General features: G+C 45.0%; 1 protein-coding gene across 13 annotated transcripts in view; it reads right to left on the bottom strand.

The window, feature by feature from the left end:
* Positions 1 to 18092, bottom strand: part of LOC103691527 (uncharacterized) — a 618188-nt gene that overhangs the window by 1248 nt on the left and 598848 nt on the right. For 2 of the 13 annotated variants that reach the window (XM_087636959.1, XM_087637004.1), the window contains one exon: positions 6644 to 6717. The exons of 7 other annotated variants lie outside the window; for them this stretch is intronic. The gene's annotated coding sequence lies outside the window, so the exon portion shown is untranslated. Of the gene's footprint in view, positions 1 to 6643; positions 6718 to 9785; positions 12852 to 18092 lie in introns of those variants that run through there. 4 more of the 13 variants (XM_087636956.1, XM_087636999.1, XR_015671557.1 and 1 more) reach the window with 3 other exon arrangements.

The raw sequence follows: 18092 nt of genomic DNA, 5'->3' as shown, positions 1-18092 counted from the left end.
TATGTGTGTATTTGACCCAGTGAGTTTCATTTAGGTGGAATACGTGATCATAGGTGAGAGATTGTTTATAGGAACATAGGCGCCTTACCTGTATGTAGTTACAACAATGAAGAAAATATCTCTCTTCCTCAGAAACCATTAGTTACCTGTAGATATTGGTGGGCCCAATATCTTGCAGGTCTTCTGCAGATATTTATGGCTGCTATGAATTCATGAGTGCAATGGCCGTGCTTTACCCGAAAGACAACACATTACAACACTTCATCTCTTCCAACCCTAACGGTCTTTCTTCTCTCTCTTCCACGATGCTCTCTGAGCCGTGGAGGACATGAGATAGATATCCTATTTATGGTTGAACCTTGGGCCTTCAAGAATCTCTTACACTTAGCACTCTGACCAGTTCCCTGGTCTGCAGTCACACCTTGTGAAAAGAAGTTTCTCTGACCACAGCTTACAACAGGGACAATTTACAATAGAGACTTAGTCATTTAGAAGGCAAGTTTGTTATAAGGGTAACCAACCACTTTCTGATTGGAATCGACATTACTCCTGAGAGGCCAAACCTCCTCCATCTTGGGACCGGCCTCCATCTTAAAGAAAAGAAAAAAGCTTGACAAGTTGACCTTCAGCAGAACTCGAGCTGCACCCATGTACCAGAAAGGACCTCGGGGCTTGTCCATGGCCAGAGTTACCCCCTCGATACTTCCTAGCAACAGTTAATCAAAGATTAGTCTGATTGTTTCAGATGTTTATGGCCTTGCTTCAGAGCACCCACCTGTCCACTTACAGTCCTTCTATTAGATGCTGGACAGACTGGACACCCCTTCCCTCATCCCCTCACTTGCTTCTATTTTCCTAGAAAAACTTGTCCTGCTGAGGGTTGGAGGCTACACCACTGTCTTACTCAAGATTTCTACTCCTGCACGAACATCATGACCAAGAAGCAAGTTGGGGAGGAAAGGGTTTATTCAGCTTATTTCCATGTTGCTGTTCATCACCAAAAGAAGTCAGGACTGGAACTCAAGCAGGTCAGGGAGCAGGAGCTGTTGCAGAGGCCATGGAGGGATGTTACTTACTGGCTTGCTTCCCCTGGCTTGCTCAGCTTGCTCTCTTGTAGAACCCAAGACCACCAGCCCAGGGATCGAACCACCTACAATAGCCTGGGCCCTCTCACCCTTGATCACTAATTGAGAAAATGACTTACAGCTGGATCTCATGGACTCCTTTCTCTGTGATAACTCCAGCTTGTGTCAAGTTGACACACAAAACTAGCCAGTATATCCACCTTCCCTCCCTGTTCTGCTGTGTCAGGGTTGGGTTGGAGGAGAACCCAAGCCTGAACTTGTAATAAAGAGACCCTAATGCTATTACATCGGAGACAGTCCTTGGTGGTCGTCTGGGGTTCACAACACTCCATAGGAAAGAACTCACATCTGGTATTCCTGCTGGTTGAAAGCTAATGACTAGAAGATACTAGGCTCTATTGGGGCTAACTGAACATGATGGGCGAGGGAGGCACGTGGCTTGGCAGTTAAGTAATAGAGCATTTTGGTGGTGGGCTTTTTGGGTTTTGTTTGTTTGTTTGTTTGTATGTTTGAGACAGGGATGCATATGGTCCAGGTTGGCCTAGAACTCGGTCTGTAACCAAGCTGGCTTTGTACTACTGATCCTCCTGCCTCTGTCTTTCAAGGCTGGCTTTGAGTCACTAATCCTCCAGTCTCCACTTCTCAAGTGCTGGGATTTCAGGCATGGGCCACCGTGCTTGGCTTGACAAGTATAATTTCTCCTTCTGTCTTGCACATAACATTCTATCGTGAATTTCTTTCTTTTCCATTTAAATACTTCCAGGTAGAACCTTCCTTTTCAGCACTAAGAGATCAATATTGGCAGGGCTGTTTCTGACAGCTTTGATTCTCTTTTCCTTTCTCTCCAGAACACTTATGCTTCTCTTGGGAAGGAAACCACACACATGTGGAAGACTGTGAACTCAAGATAGGAAAGGAGGTTGCACCGTGCTGACCCTCTTCTGAAAGGCTACCGCCACCCCCTCGGTTAACTGATTCCTCTTTCCTAATTCTATATTTTACAGCCTTCCAAAAAAGGCAACTCTTAAGTGGATGTATGTGCCCTGCTCTCGGCCTTCCCATCACAGGAAAAATGACAGTCAGACATTAAAGTCAAACCCGGCAACTCAGGGCTGAAGCTGTTGCTGGGTAGATCCACCGCAGTTGTTTCTGTTTTGTTTGATTGGGTCTGATTTGGCTTTGGAATTTTGAGAAGGGGTTTCACTATGAAGCTCGGGTCAAATTAATTGCCTAGATGCATAGGTGTCTGTCAGCATCAAGAAGCTTGGTGGGTAGGTCCCAGGCTCCATAGCATTTTGAAGGTATTAAGGAGATGCCAACTTCCCTAAAATCGTTCTTCCGAGACTGTCACCCTCAACCCAGTTGGCGTGACAGCATTGATACAGTGTACTTGGCCCAGACTTGCTGACTGAAATAAGTCTGTCCACAGAACAAAAGGCCTTGCTTCTTAGGGATGGATGGTTCTTTTAACACTTTTCTCCTTCCTTCTTTTCCTAATTGTTCTTTCCCCAGTGGATAACAGGAAGGCACTACACTGCTCTTTCACTGCCGTGGATTCCTTGCCCTCCGAGACAGTCTATAAGTTTCAGAATAAAAAAGATTGAAGGGTAAAAGCATCCTCTGGGACTTGGGGGTGGGGGAAGGGAGGAGATGGGAAGAGGAAGGATACAGTCTGCGCTCTTGAGAATGTCTCATGGAAAATAAATGTGCAAGTTACCATGTGTCATGATGCTGTCAAGCTTGAGCAGAGTGTATTGTGGGCAAACCTTGTCAGTGTGGCTTACAGTTCTAAGGTACTGATAGGTATTTGGCCTTGAAAATATTTTAAATCTAATTTTTTCTAGAATGCAATTCATGGATAGGCATGCTAACATGACAGGGTATGTTGGAATAATGAAACAGGATGATCTCATGGTCAAAGCCAGCCTGGGCATGATAATGAGATCCTGTCTGAAAGGGAGAAAGAAAAACTAGACAACCGGGAATGTAAATGTATCCCCCTTGCAGAGTCCTTGCCTGCCCTCATAGAGTCTTGGGCTCTGTTCCTGGCAGTCTTCTTCAATCTGTGGAATGGTGGTGTTAGCAATAAAGGCCCATTAATGGAAAACCAGTCAAAAGAATAGAATCTGATGCTGGGCATGGCGCTACCAGCTTTTGATCCCCAAACTAAGGAAGCAGAGGCAGGAGGGTCTCTGAGTTTGAGGCCAGTCTGATTTACATATTGAGTTCTAGGCTGGCCTGGTTTACAAAGTCTCTGTGTCAAAACAAAATAAAAACCCAACAGGTCAAGTAAAGTGAAAGGGGGGAAAGAGAGGAGAGAGGAGGGAGAGAACTGAATCTCTAGCCAAGGTGGAGATCCAACATTCGGCTATGCAGTGTCAATCACCTGGCTAAGGGACACCCCTAGGAAGCTTAGTCTACCTTAAGCTGGGCTAGAGAGACCTTTTTCCTTTATTGAGATGCTGTATCTTTTTTTTCCCAGAGTTCCTGACTCTGGTGCAGTGCACTCAAGCCAAGCTGAGCAGCCCGAGCGTCCTAGAGACTGAACACTTTTCCCAGTACAGTGTCCCCTTCCCTTTACCCTTTATCCTCTTCCTTCTGTTGCTGGCCTGAACTAAGAACCTTTTCTCTGATACTTGGGCTTCCCAACTCCTTCAGCTTGCCCCTTGTAAAGGACCTTCCAGCCAGTAACCCAAAAGGCACAGCATTATCCTTCTCTTCCCCCAGTCTCCTCCAAGCAGATGCTGAGCTCTAGAGCTCCCCTGCTCTAGGGTTTTCCTTTTAAATTCTTTTTTTTCTAAAGATTTATTTATTTATTATATATAAGCACACTGTAGCTGTCTTCAGACACAGCAGAAGAGGGCATCAGATCTCATTATAAATGGTTGTGAGCCACCATGTGGTTGCTGGGATTTGAACTCAGGATCTCTAGAAGAGTGGTCAGTGCTCTTAACCATCACTCCAGCCCTTCCTTTTTAAATTCTAATAAAATTATCATTTTGCTTCCATGTGAACATTATTTTATTAAGAACTTCAGAGGGAACCTTGATCTTCCCAGAGTCCCGGGTGCTGTTACTGCTCTCCTGGGAGTGCTCTGTGATTCTGTGCTCTGGGAAGCCTGCTCTCAGTAACCTGTGGCTATTCAGGAAGTGCTAAAGTCCAGATCTTTCTATGGGAGGAGCACACACAGGTAGGGAAACTGGTCACAATCATGGAAGATCCATAGGCTGCTGCAAGCGGAAGCTGGACTCAGTCAGAAACTTCTCTGTGCTGTCCCCATCAAGACAGGGCAGACCTTGGGGCCTTGGAACTTCCTGTTGCACTGCTGGGAACTCAGGTGGTCACTTGGCTTCCTCCTGGTCAAGGACATTCCCCCAAGGACACAGTCACTATCTGGTCCGAATCAACTAGACCTCTTGCCTTCTGTGGACTCTGCAGCCCCTTATCTTGTTTATTTTTGAGGCCACTTCTCACTCTGACCTTGAACTTTCCTCTCTGCTACACCTTCCAGGAGCATCCTGTCTCATCTGGGTCAAAACTCACACACCCCATCTTGGCTGGATTTTTCTGCTAACACTTTTCTTCCCTTATTTTTACTGTTATTATTTTTACTTTTGAGACAGGGACTCACTATGCAGCCTTGGCTGTCCTCAAACTCATAGTACCCGCCCACCTCTGCTTCTCAAATGCGGCCGCCACAACCCCCTCCTGACACTCACCAATATATGAAATTGCCTGTCCATGAGAAGGTAACAGCCATAAAGAAGGAATATTGAGGAACTTCTCTAGCTAGTGTCATTGAACATTTGCTGAATGATGAGATTGTGTTTTAAGTATGAAATGATGGTATTCCTATTTATTTAGTAAGCTTGTAGTGTGTGTGTGTGCTGTGCACAACTTGTGGGAATCGGTTCTCTCCACATAAGGATTCCAGAGTTTCAGGTTAGGTCATCAGGCTTGGGCCCTGGTGGAGTCATAGTTATTTTAGGACTTGGTATTAGGATGTGGACTTCTCACATCGACCTTTTCACTTCTGATATTTCTTTTTATGTTTTAAAGATGACTTTATTTTCGATTTGATGTCTGTAAGCATTTCTCCTGCATGTGTGTACAGATGTGTACCATATGCATGCCTGGTGCCTGAGGCGGTTGGAATAAGGAAGGCATCAGATTCCCTGGAACCAGAGTCACAGACAGTTGTGAGCCTCCATGTGGGTTCTGGCAACTGGACCCAGGTCCTCTGCGAGAGCAGCAAGTGCTTCTTAACTGCTGAGCCATCTCTCCCACTTATATTTCAACCACCATTTCCAGCCTTGTGCTGGGACCCAGAGAATCATTAAAACCACATGACTCATTCAAAGAAAAAGAGAGAAATTAACCCTTTTCTAAAATCGGTAAATTTCACCTGGGACCTGGAGAATCATTAAAACCACATGACTCATTCAAAGAAAAAGAGAGAAATTAACCCTTTTCTAAAATCGGTAAATTTCACCTAGAAAGAATACAGTCTACTCGAGGCATGGTGGGCCTCACTCACTATCCCCATAAAGAGTGTGCAGCCAACTCCGGGCAGGCTAGGAGAACTTCAAAACAAACAAACACAACCCCAAAACCAGCTCTGACCTTGTCATCTTCCCCTCTACTCCGAGCTGCTCTCTTCCACGGCCCCAGGTCATGCTCAAGAACTCCACCCAGAAGGCCCTCGGGGTCTCTAGTTTTCCCAGGCCTAGAGTGTCTCACATTTGCTGGAGGGTGTTGTAAAACACCTTTTATCTTTTTTTTTAATCTCCACAATCAGCCCTGAAAGAACATCTATTCCATCCCTTAGCCTTAACCTTCCCCTCCCAAACCTAGTGACCTCTGGGATCTCCAGTAAAGTTAGGGAGAAATTTTGAAATAATTCGTACCCCAAGGAGAACTCAGGATACCTTGACCATACAATTCTTTGGTTTGTTTTTTAGTTTTTATTTCATGTGCATTGGTGTTTTGCCTGCATGTATGTCTGCATGGCAGAGCATCTGGAACTGGAGTTACGGACGGTTGTGAGCTGCCATGTGGGTGCTGGAAGTCGAACCCAGGTCCTCTGGAAGAACAGCCATCTCTAACTGCTGAGCCATCTCTCCAGTCCGGACCATATCATTCTTGACATGTGTTTTCAGTGTCCCAAACAGATGAGCCAAACACATACCACGGAACAAGCAGAGTTTTCATCCATCCCTTGGACCAAAGAGAGTCCAAGAGAAGCCCCCAACGTAACTCAAATTGTTTTTGTTTTTGGTGTTTTTTTGTTTGTTTGGTTGGTTGGTTGGTTGGGTTTTTTTTAAAGATTTATTTATTTATTTTATGTATGATGTACACTGTTGATATCTTCAGACACACCAGAAGAGGGCATCTGATCCCATTACAGATGGTTGTGAACCACCATGTGGTTCCTGGGATTTGAACTCAGGACCTCTGGAAGAGCAGTCAGTGTTCTTAACCGCTGAGCCATCTCTCCAGCCCTCAAATTGTTGAACAGCTCAAAACAACCTCAACTGACAGTTTACTGGGGTACTTACTTAATGGCTGGAGACATATCTCAGTAGAAACAAGGGCTGAATATATGAATTGGGTAGGAAGACAGTTCATTGCTCTGAAAAAAAAAATCAAAATTAAGAGCTAAGGACTAGGACTATAGCCCAGTTGGTAGAGTGCTCACCTAGTCACAAAGCCTGGGTTCCAACCCCGTGGCACTGAGCAAGGTAGGCATTGTATCCATAACTCAGCACTTGGGAAGTAGAGGCAGAAGTTCAGAAGTTCAAAGTCATCCTTAGCCACCTGGGACTCATGAGACTGTCTGGAGAGAGAGAGAGAGAGAGAGAGAGAGAGAGAGAGAGAGAGAGAGAGAGAGAGAGAGAGAGAGAGAAGAAGATACAGAAATCTTGTTTTGTCTAACCTCAGGCACTGCACCATCCTGAACAGCAACGTGGATGCTCTAAGTCTGTCCCCAGGTCACTATAGTCATGTCTAAGATTATTTTCAATGGGAGGAGGCCCTTAGCCACAAGTGAGCAGACATGTTGGACTATAATGAGGTAAAATTCATCTTCCAGCATCTCATAAGAGCCTTCTATTTTTATTGCCCAAGCTACTACGGCAGGGGGTTTTCTTGAATTGGGAATATTAATGTTTGTAAGATAGAAACCTACAGTGTTTACCAGCACAAAGGCCTTCCCTAAATCAACAACACACAAAATGTGGTGTGAGAACCCAGCTGTCTCTGCTTCCTGTTCCTCCAGAGCCGGAACAGGTGAGAAGCCCCAGCAACAAACCTCCAAGCTGAGTGCTGCCTCACTCCCCCACCATCCTGTGTTCAGGGCTCAGTCCTCAGGAACCAGCATTGAACACTCCACCTTTCCACATCGTCAGCTACTCCAAGAACATCTCCAGCTAAGAAAGACCCAGAAAGGTGACCGCGCTGAGATCCCAAAAGTTCCCTTCTGGAATAACCTGGAACAGTTTAGGAGTAAACGCCAAGTGTGAGCAGCAGGGTGTTTGATTCAAGCACCGAATGCAGCTTTGTAAGAGGCCTTATGAAGTGCGCTCTCCATGTAGGAGCTCAGAGAGGCCACAAGTAGAGCCTGAAGCAGGCTGTGGAGAAGGGACCAAAACTGAGCTCTAGGTAAGGAAGCCGAGGAGGCTGCTGCTTCTCCAGCTCCCATCAGTGAACTGTGAACCCTGGCTTCTGCTTGTCTGCTCCTTCTGTTGTCCTGGGCATGCCATCTATTGAAAGCAAGCTCAACACGTAGTCTTCCTTCCCAGGGCCAGAGCTAGTTCCCGAGCCTTGGCTTGGGCGGGAGTTACCTGTTCAAACTCCTCCTGAATGCCTCCCTGGTCTTCATAGGGAATGATGAAAAATAACAAACAAAAAATAAGGTAAGTGGACGAGACCACCCACTTCCCCCCTCAACCCCCACTCTACTCTTCTGGTACCAAGAGAAGTCTTTTACTTGTTCATCTGCCCCACAGGAGGCAGCATCTCTGACTTGGCCTTGGAGAAGTTGACCACATTGACTGAAGAGAAAGGCGTAAAGATAGGCGGCTTCTTCTTCCCTGGGATTGGGCCTTTGGTTCTGGGTTTTGGTTGTTGTTTTTTGTTTTTTTGTTTTTTTGTTTTTGTTTTAGAGGCAGGGACTCATATATTTCAGGCTAGCCTCAAATTCATTGAGGTTTGCCTTAAACCGATCTCTATGCCCACTTCCAACTGATGATATAAGAGGCCGGCACCGGCACGTCCAATTATAAAAACCTTAAGGAACAAACAAAGCATTCTTTTTTCAGGATCTAGCTTCATAAGAGTGGTCCTCATCCCTAGTCAAGGAAACATCTCTTTGCAACATATGTAGACCATTACAGAAAACCACAGCCAATCACATTGCAGAATTGTGAAGCCCAGTCACATAGTTACATTTATAAAACTCCCCGTACACACACACACACACACACACACACACACACCTAAGGCTCAGAGAATAGTGCAGAACACAGAGCAGAAAGATTGTAAAAGCCATAGAATTGGGGATGGGGCTTCGGGTACGATGCAGGGCGACTGGTGAGACTGTCTCCTAGGGATATCACCCATGAAGTCTAAACAACATGACTAATTAAACATGAACTGGATAAGGACGATAGGAATGAATGGACCAAGATGAGTGGGAGAAAGACCATGAGGCTTCATCCCTGTATAAAGAACGACAGGCAACCAGGGAGTGCCAAGAGCGGCAGACATAATCTTCCCCAAGGAAAAGCACATGGATTGGTTATCCGATACCAGAGATCAGCCCTGAAAACACACATACGAGTAATATTACGTAGACTAAGCAGGTTATATTTAGGAATATGTGTGTGTATTCAAATGTATGTATATGTACACATATATGTGTATGTATTAAAACAATAAGAAAAAAGCCATTGATTTGAAAGAGCAAGAAGAGGTATATGGAAGGGTTTAGAGGAAGGAAATAGATGATGTAATTACAACCTCAAAAAATAAAAGAGAGGTGTACATTTCCCAAACAAGACGTGTACTCTACCAAACAGGACAAAGGCAGTCCCGTTTCTGGGACTGTGTGTTCTGGTATCTTCTTGGAGAGATGCTGGCAAGAGAGTAATACAGCATTGTCCTCGGTCTCTTTTTGGACTACCTCACAGGTTTGTTTGTTTGTTTGTTTGTTGTTGTTTTTCTTTTATATATTGATACCCCAAAGGGACATATTCCTCACACTCTTTTAGCCCCTCCACTTGAATATGGTTTGAACTCACGACTTGGTTTGCCCTATAGAATATGATGGGGAGGAATTTGGCCAGTTCAAGGTTTGAGCTTGCAAAGGCTATAGGTCATTTCCCTTTAATTAAACATGGCTCTAGCCTGTAATAGAGTTGCAGGATGCCAAAACCACAGGGAGATTTCCTGAGGAGAAGCATGGCTTTCTGTTTGACCAGTCAAGTAGCATGACTTCCCGATAGCCTCCAACCATTACCAATGTCTGTCTCCCTGTGCGTTGTATTAGAAACCACATTGGAAGGTTCAGAACAGATGGATTCCAGATAACACGGCCCAAAGACTCTGATTCCACTGGCAACAGAGGATGCTCAGATAATTCTGAACCAAATCACCATAAGAGAGAATAATAATAAAAAAAATGGCTGTTGCTTCAGGCAATCAGATTTTACACTGTTTTATTAGGCAGCAACGAGCAAATAAACATTATCAATCAAATATAACAAGCAAGCTTTGCCCTCTAGCCATGAGATTAGCCTCCAGACTCCTTCTAGGTATACGAGTGTGTATAAACGAGATATATGACTTATTAGTGTCCTGAAAACTATACCTGTGGAGTACATATAGAGCACACACACATACATATTCACACATGTACACACACACACATACGAACACACACACACACACACACACACACACACACACACACACACACACACCAAACTAGAGAAAGCCTGCATGAATGTGGTGGTTCATACCTGTAGTTTCAGGCAGAGACAGGATGGCCATGAATTCAAAGCTATCCTGGAATACCAATAAGACTGTGGTAAACAGCAAGACCGTGTCTCAAGTAAACAAGTAACCAAGCAAACAAAACAAACCCCACAGACTGTTGGTGGATATTGGTGCATGCCTATAACCGCATAACTCAAGAGGCAGGCAAAGGGAGGTGTGTCTCTGTTTCCTAGGCCAGTCGGGGCTACACTGTGAGAGTCTTGAAAGCAAAAGCCCTCACATAAGAATAACAAAAAGAACTTGCTTTCAAAGATGATTTTTCCATTTTATTTTATTTATTCTGTGTGTGTGTGTGTGTATGTGTATATGTGTGTGTGTGTACATGTCATGGATCCCTTGTGGAAGAGATCAGATAATGACTTTGTGAAGTTGGGTCTTTTCTACCATGTGTGTTCCCAGGATGGAACTCAGGCCCCTAGGCTTCTGTGGCAAGTTCCTACCTACCAAGCTGACCATTCCCAATTCCTCACCCATGTTGGGTTTTAAAAATAACTGGTTTTGGTAGCTTCCCTTCCTCCAAACCTTCCAAGCAAAGAAACGACAAACTCATATGTCTAGCCATAATGATATGATATTCATATCAGTTTTAGAATTGGGAAAAAAAATCACTGGGATTTACAGATGCAAAATTGGTTCAGTGAAGTGTATGTGACCTTTTTTTCCTCTTCTCATCCCAGTAAATAAGTCCCCAAGGATAAGTGTGGGCATCATCTCTAACAAAAGTAATCAAATAAAGCCAGAACAACGTAGACCCAAACCACACAGACGAGACTGATAGAAGTCATTATTTCAAACACACAGCTCTCCAATCTTGTCTCCCTGGAAGAGAAAGCAAAGCCCGGGCACTCATCGATCGCATCCTTCCGTGGCCTCCTGCCCAGGCAGGATCTTTGCCCTGCCTTGAGGAAGATGGGGGGAGATGGGGGGGAATGACGGACTTCTCTATGTGGCCTCGTGGTACAAGTGACCATGGCTGCAGAGGAGGAGAAAAGCCCATGAAGCTGAAAAATTTTGCAAAGAGAAAACAATTGTCCCGCAGACCACAGTAAATAAAATAACAGCGGTGGGGCGATTTGCAAGCATGTAACGCGCTTTTGTGCGGGGCTGTTCCTGCAGGCCTCGAGGGTTTCTGTGCGCCTTCTCCGCAGGACCTCCGTGACTGGCCTGCAGCACAAAGGCCGAGACTGCGCCCCTCCTCCAGCGGCTCACCCCCAATCTTCCCCATGCTGAGGAGGTCTTACAGCGCACTGAAGACTTTCAGTGGGGTGCAGGGCAGTGCAATTTAGGATTTCTGCAGTACCGGGTGGATTTTCAAGCCGGGCAGACAGGGGCCAGATTTAAAAATAGCCTTTACTCACCCGATTAACCCTTTCCTCGCTGAACTGCTCTTTGCTATTGCTTGTTCTGAACAGTGTAAGACCCAGCTTCTCGTGGTTTGGAGACCAGTTGAATAAATGTCATGATTCACTGCCAAAATTTAAATTATCGTCCTTTATGGCAGGGTTGAAGGGGAAGAGAGTTAGCGAGCAGGAGAGAGGTGATGACCAAAGGAGAGAGAGAGAGAGAGAGAGAGAGAGAGAGAGAGAGAGAGAGAGAGAGAGAGAGAGATCATGGTTAAAGGAGAGACTGCCGCATTGCCCTCACATGGGGACCGAGATGAGTCTGTGATTACTTTAATGACCGTGAAACTTGAGTATTCAAAGAAATAAATGAAGCTATGTAATCACTTTCTAAGTCCTATCAAAGGCCAGTGAAGGCACGATGGGAGGGGCCGGTTATATAATAGTATTTATGTCCCACAGGGCTCTGCAGGCCAAAGAAAGCAAGGGCGGACGTGTCAGGGGGAGAGCAGGACCGAATTCGACCCTATGGTGAAAGCCTTATCTAAAGCAGGGAAGGGTAGCCCGGCCCATTGGGGCCCGTGGTAGGCTCCTCTGAGCCCTTTGGCCAGGAAAGTTCTACTGATGTTCTGTGTTTCTGAAAGTTTTACAGTACAAGTCAGCCTTCAGCACTTCACAGAAGACGGGCAAACATCACCCAGCGTGTGCCTGTATGCTTTAATTTTTAAATAAAAGCACAGGACCCACCCAATCAAAAGACAAACTCCTGATTATCCTAAAGTGATTTTATCTTTATACTTGTATCTTTTTGTGGTTGTTAATGTGGCGTTATTGACCTCCTGCTCTTTCTAGGGCTGAAATCGCTGATCCTTTTTTAATTTTTTTGCCTTTACCTCCCGAATTCTGGGACTGCCTACTTGTGCCTGGTTATAGCATTTGGGATCCAACACCGGCTTGTGAATGTTAGGCACAAACCCTATCACCTAAGCCACATGTCAAGCCTCAGACAGTTGTGATTTTGGCCAATTTTAGTTTTTTTCAGCCTGTTTCTCTGGCACAGGTCTCTGCTGGCTTCCAGCTCTGATTCTTGTCCTCACAGCTCAGTGTGCCAGGGTCTCTGGCGCCTTCTCTGGAGACCCAGCTACGTCTTCATGCTAAGTACCTTGTTTTGGGGACACACATTGACAGATAGGTAGCATCTGCTGTTTGACTGACATGTCTGAGCCGCAATGATGTTGTTCTGCTCCAAGATTCCAGCAGGTTACAGAATTCTTAATGTTCTTCATCCTTAGCAGTTGGAGTAAATGAAGCCTTTAAAAAACAAAATAATACCTCCAGATTTCTATGAGTTTTTTATTGTTGAAATTCTCTAGAAAAAGAGAAAAAAGAAAAGAAAAGAAAGCTAAAAAGCAACGAAAACCAAAACGCAGATACCCAGTTAAATTTGAATTTGAGACGAATTGACATTTTTCAATGTAAATATATCTCAGGAGAAAAACAAGTTGTTTAAAATTCTAGTTTGGTTGGCCAGCCAATTCCTACATGCCAAGCTGGCCCCTCTAAATTTGACTGGGTGTCTGGGTTTTGTTTTTGTTTTTGTTTTGTTTTGTTTGTTTGTTTTGTTTTTTTTTAACCACAACCAAAATAATAATAAAAAATGAAATTAGATTACAAAAAAGAAACAAAGAAAGAAAGGAATAAAGACTTAAAAGACTTAAAAGTAGTACTTTTAGGTTTTTTCTTTTAAATGTTAAAGGTTTAAAAGTTGTGATCTGCCTCTACTGTTCCTTCTTCATTAGTGATCCACATGAATTCTCTTAGTTTCATTTTTATAATATTCCAGTGCGTATATATATATTTATGTATATGCACATATATACTTCCTATATATATATGTGCAAACATATATGCTACATATACATGCATACTATATATACATACATACTATATGTACTATGTGTATGAGCGTGTGCTTGCACAGATGTATGTGTACCCATATGAGTCCCTGGTGTCCATGGAGCAAGAAGAGAGCATCAGGTTCCTAGATTAAGTTTCAGGTGTTTGCGAGCCTCCGTGTGGGTGCTGGGAGGTGAACGTGACTCCTTTACAAAGGCAGCCAACGCTCTAACCACTTAGCCACCTTCCCAGCACCTCCTCCTACCTTATGACTCAACACAGCACAACCATAAATAAGCAGATCTGGCTGGAGATGGCCTTCAATCAGTGCAACTCCAGGTCCAGACACTTTAGACCACAGTGTGCATGGACCTCGGCTGTTGCATATCAGTCTGACAAACCAGGAGACACGACTACCACAGGCTTTAGCACAAATGGCCTATGACGGATGCAGATGTGGCGTCATGCAGGAACCCCAAAGCACCTGCAGGAACCCCCCAAATATCTCACTTGCCTCTAGCAGACAGAGCCTCATCTGAACCCAAGCACCAACTGGCCACAAGTACAGTTTCCTATCCCCATGTGGAAGACCTTCGAGGGCTGGTGACTGAGTATAGAGTAGATGTCACAGTGTCACACACCGGCTCTGCTTGTCAAGAGAGTCTGTGACAGAAGGAGCAGCGTTCGTCAGCTTTTTGTTAGGTGGTTGTGAGCGAAGTCAACTGTGTTTCCTTTTCATGAGGCTGGGCCTGCTCTGCAGTGGAGAGGCAGACTGAGGTGTCTCTGGTCCTCCCCTCCCATCACAGGTAAAGCAAGCCCACCTTCTGTTTTGGATTAGATGACAAATCAGGAATGAAACTGCAATCTTCCCCCACATGCTTAATAACAAACACACACACATGCGACTTAGTCTGCTATGATAAAACACCACGATCAAAATCAACTTGGGGAGGAAAGGGCTTATTTCCTCTTACAGCTTTCAGCCCATCATGAAGGGAAGTAGGCAAGAGTTGAGGGCAAGAACCCAGAGGCAGAAACTGAAGTAAAGGCCACAGAGGAAAGCCACTTACTGCTTACTCTTCTTCACAGCTTCCTCGCTTATCCCCATTCCCTTTTTTAAATTTTATTTTATGTATATGAGGACACTGCAGCTCTCTTCAGACACACCAGGAGAGGGCATCGGATCCCATTACAGATGGTTGTGAGCTACTATGTGGTTGCCAGGAATTGAACTCAGGATCTCTGGAAGAGCAGTCCCTGCTCTTAACTGCGGATCTATTTCCCCATCCCACTCGCTTGCCTGTTGCAACCCAGATCTACTTGCTTAAGACTGACAGCTGCACAGTGGGCTTGGCCCTGAGGCATCAATCACAGATCAAGACAACGCTCTACAGCCTTGCCTGTGTGGAAGCATCTTTTCTATTGCCGTTATTCTTCCTAGGTGACTCTAGATTGTGCCAAAATGACAAAACCTAACGTGTGTGTGAGTGAGAGAATGAGTGTGTGTGTATGCATGTTTGTGAGTGTGTGTGTGTAGGTGTGTGAATTCCTTGGGATTTTTCCATTTGGTTGACTTTGCTTGTTTATATTTTTAAGGAGAGAGAGAAAGAAAGAGTATGAATTGACTGGTTGAGGAGGTGGGGAGGATCTGGGGGGAGTTAGGGAAGGGAAAACATATGACCAGAATATATTGTATGAAAGAAAGTTTTCCAATAGGGGGTGGGAGGGTCCTCAGGCTAGGGAGATGTCTTCGTGAGCAAAGGAAATTGCTGCCCAGACTTACTAGCTGACTTTCAAACCTGGGGCTCTCTGGTTGAAGGAGAGCACGAAAATCTTCAGAAGGAACACGGGAGGGGCAGCCTGTCTGGCGTGCCCAACAGCAGGTTTTGTCTCTGGAGAGGAGATGCTGCAGCTGTGGGTGAGGGGGATCACGTGCAAACTTCTGCCACCAGCCCAAGAAATGAGGTCTTACTTCATTGTGCAGGCTAGCCTCAGGCTCCTGAGCCAAAGCGTCTGCCAGCTCAGGGTTCCCCACCCTGACTGCCCAGCTCTGCTGGGCAGGTATCAGCAGTATCAGAGCCTGGCTAGAGTAATCATTGACACATGCTAGAAGACCAGGCAGAAGTTTTTCACACATCCTCAGAATAGGCAACCAGCCATCTTCCAGGCCACAGCACTGTGGTTTACACTGCATTCAAACACCGGCAGTCAGCATATAACAGTGACCTACTTGCCCCTGCCTCTAGAGTGCTAGAAATAAAGGCACATACCCTGTGCCTGGCCCCCATCAGCTATTTTATTATCTCTCTTCTGTTTCTCTTCTTTCTTTTTTCTTCCTTCCTTTCTTTCTTTCTGTCTGTCTATCTATCTATCTATTTATCTATCTATCTATCTATGGTTCAAGCCATACCTCAATCTTTCTGAGCTACATACTTCTAGGATTGATAAGACTCTCTTTCTCTTATTGTTTCACATGTCACACTCAAGTATGCTTCCTGAAATGTCTGAATTGTTGTCTGTGTCGGAGTCAAATTTAAAATTATGGTACTGGGCATTCTCAATGCTGTACAGCTGTCATAATTACCAAGAAAAGCTTTCCAAACATCTGGCCCTTGCATAGGTTCTGAGGGCTAAGTAAGTGATTTGCTTTGAACTGAGGCCCGAATAACCCTTTGTTGATATCTCTGAGTGTAGGAGATGTGACTTCCCCTGTTTTGTTTTTGTTGTTGTTGTTTTTAAAATAGAACCTACATACACCTTGCTCTGAGTCCTCCAAAGGTTTGTCTCCTGACTGAAAGGAGTCTGTGAGTTAAAAACCTCTTAGAACTCAGTCACAGCATAAGGCTCTGAGCTTAGCAAATTGCATGATTCTGGACCAGTCTTGCTCACCAATAACTCACTAGTGCCCTCTCCGATTTAATCAGCTGTGGACAGGAGCTGTGTTTCCTTCCCAAGACCTGCAGCTCATCTTCAGGATAAGCCTCAGATTTCCTTTTGAGTTGGTGTTGGAATATATTCCAACCCAGTTTTTCTATGTGAGTGGATCTCAGGCATCAGTTGCGAGTCTCTACTGACTTAAGGTTTCTTGGTAAGAGCTGGGTGTGTTGGTGCCTGTAATGAGAGCAGTGGGAATGAGAGGTGGAGGCAAGAGGACCAGGGGTTCAAATCATCCCCTTCACAGTGCATTTGAGAGACCAGCCTGAGCTATAGGAGACTTCAACTAAAGGGGGGAAAAAGGAAGGGAGGGAAAGAGTGAAACACCATGAAAATAACCTTTTCCTCCTGCCTTATTCTATGCTACCCAAAACGTTTGTGTTCACTGACTAATTTGATGCTCACCGGACTATTCTGGAGGCTTTCACTCTCTGCTCCTGTCTTTCAGTATATTTGTGCCAGGATAGTGGTGAATGCCCGTGATGCCAGCACTTGGGAGATGGAGACAGAGAGATAACTAGTTCTAAGTTATTCTTAGCTGCATACCAAGTTCAAGACCAGTCTCAGATGCAGAGGGCCCTGTCTCAAAAAAACAAAACAAGACAGCTATTGAGGAGAGGCTCATGGGGGCCCCATCCCTGCCTGAGGATCTTGGATAGTTAATGGTTGCTGGAAGGTGAGGTATGCGTCTTTGATACTCATCAGACGCTGGATGGGTGACTCTGGGATTGGATCCCACTCTCCCAGCCAGGGGCCATAGTCAGTACTGTTACGTACTCACATGCAAATGGTGTACAGCAGAGTGTAAGAAGATCAGTGTGTTTGCTGTGAGATGGCGTTTCCAGAAGCTACACCTGTAAAGGCTCACCAACATGGCCACCCAAACCTGAGCTTAACAAGGAGGACACAATGAACATGTCGAACTACAGGAGGAAAAGTTCATGAGGTCTCAGCCCTACACAAAGACCTATAGGCACGCAAGGAATGCTGGGAATGGGAGAGGTGCTCTTCCACATCAGTTCATCGCCCAATTGCCAGACAGCCCTGAACACATACGTACAAGAACCATACAGACTCAGCAGTCTGTATTTAGGAATGCGTATGTGCGTACATGTGTACTCACAATAACAAATAGTGAGAAAAGATTTCAGAGAGAGAGGAGAGGGACACATGGAGGGTTTGGAGGGAGGAAAGATGAGGAGAAATGTCGTAATTAAATGGTAATCTCCAAAAAAGGTGCTAGATAGCAACTGGATTACTGTCTTTTCAGATTTCATTTCTAAAATTGACTTAGGAAGATTATAAAGATATCAGAAGGATACTGGCAAGGTTTGTGACCCTGACTGACAACTGCTGAGGGGCCAAGTTTGGTCACCAGGGAGGGTCTTCCTGAGGTTCTCAGACTAATTTGCTCAAATGAAAGGGAAGGTTTTCTTGTGCATTCCAGCCCCAGGACCCAAACCACCTGGAGTATCTTGTCATTTCTCAAGGTGTGTGTGTGTGTGTGTGTGTGTGTGTGTGTGTGTGTGTGTGTGTGTGTATCCTGACTAAATAAATCAGGGTCTCTAACCTGCTGGACAAGTGCTCTGTCACTGAGATACACTCTCCTCATGCAGTTTTTTTCCCCTCCATTTTTAAAAGTTTGCACAGGCCAGCGAGAAAGCAGGATCACAAAGGCATGATGGAGTTCAAGGTCATCTTGGTTAGAGATAGAGACTATCTCAGACAAACAAACAGAATGCCTAAGGATAGGCAGAGTAGACAGCCGTGACTTGGGAGG

This window comes from Rattus norvegicus, chromosome 2, assembly GCF_021556685.1.
Source record: "Rattus norvegicus strain SHRSP/BbbUtx chromosome 2, alternate assembly SHRSP_T2T, whole genome shotgun sequence".
NCBI lineage: Eukaryota > Metazoa > Chordata > Mammalia > Rodentia > Muridae > Rattus > Rattus norvegicus.
This window is presented reverse-complemented; position numbering and strand designations above follow the sequence as displayed.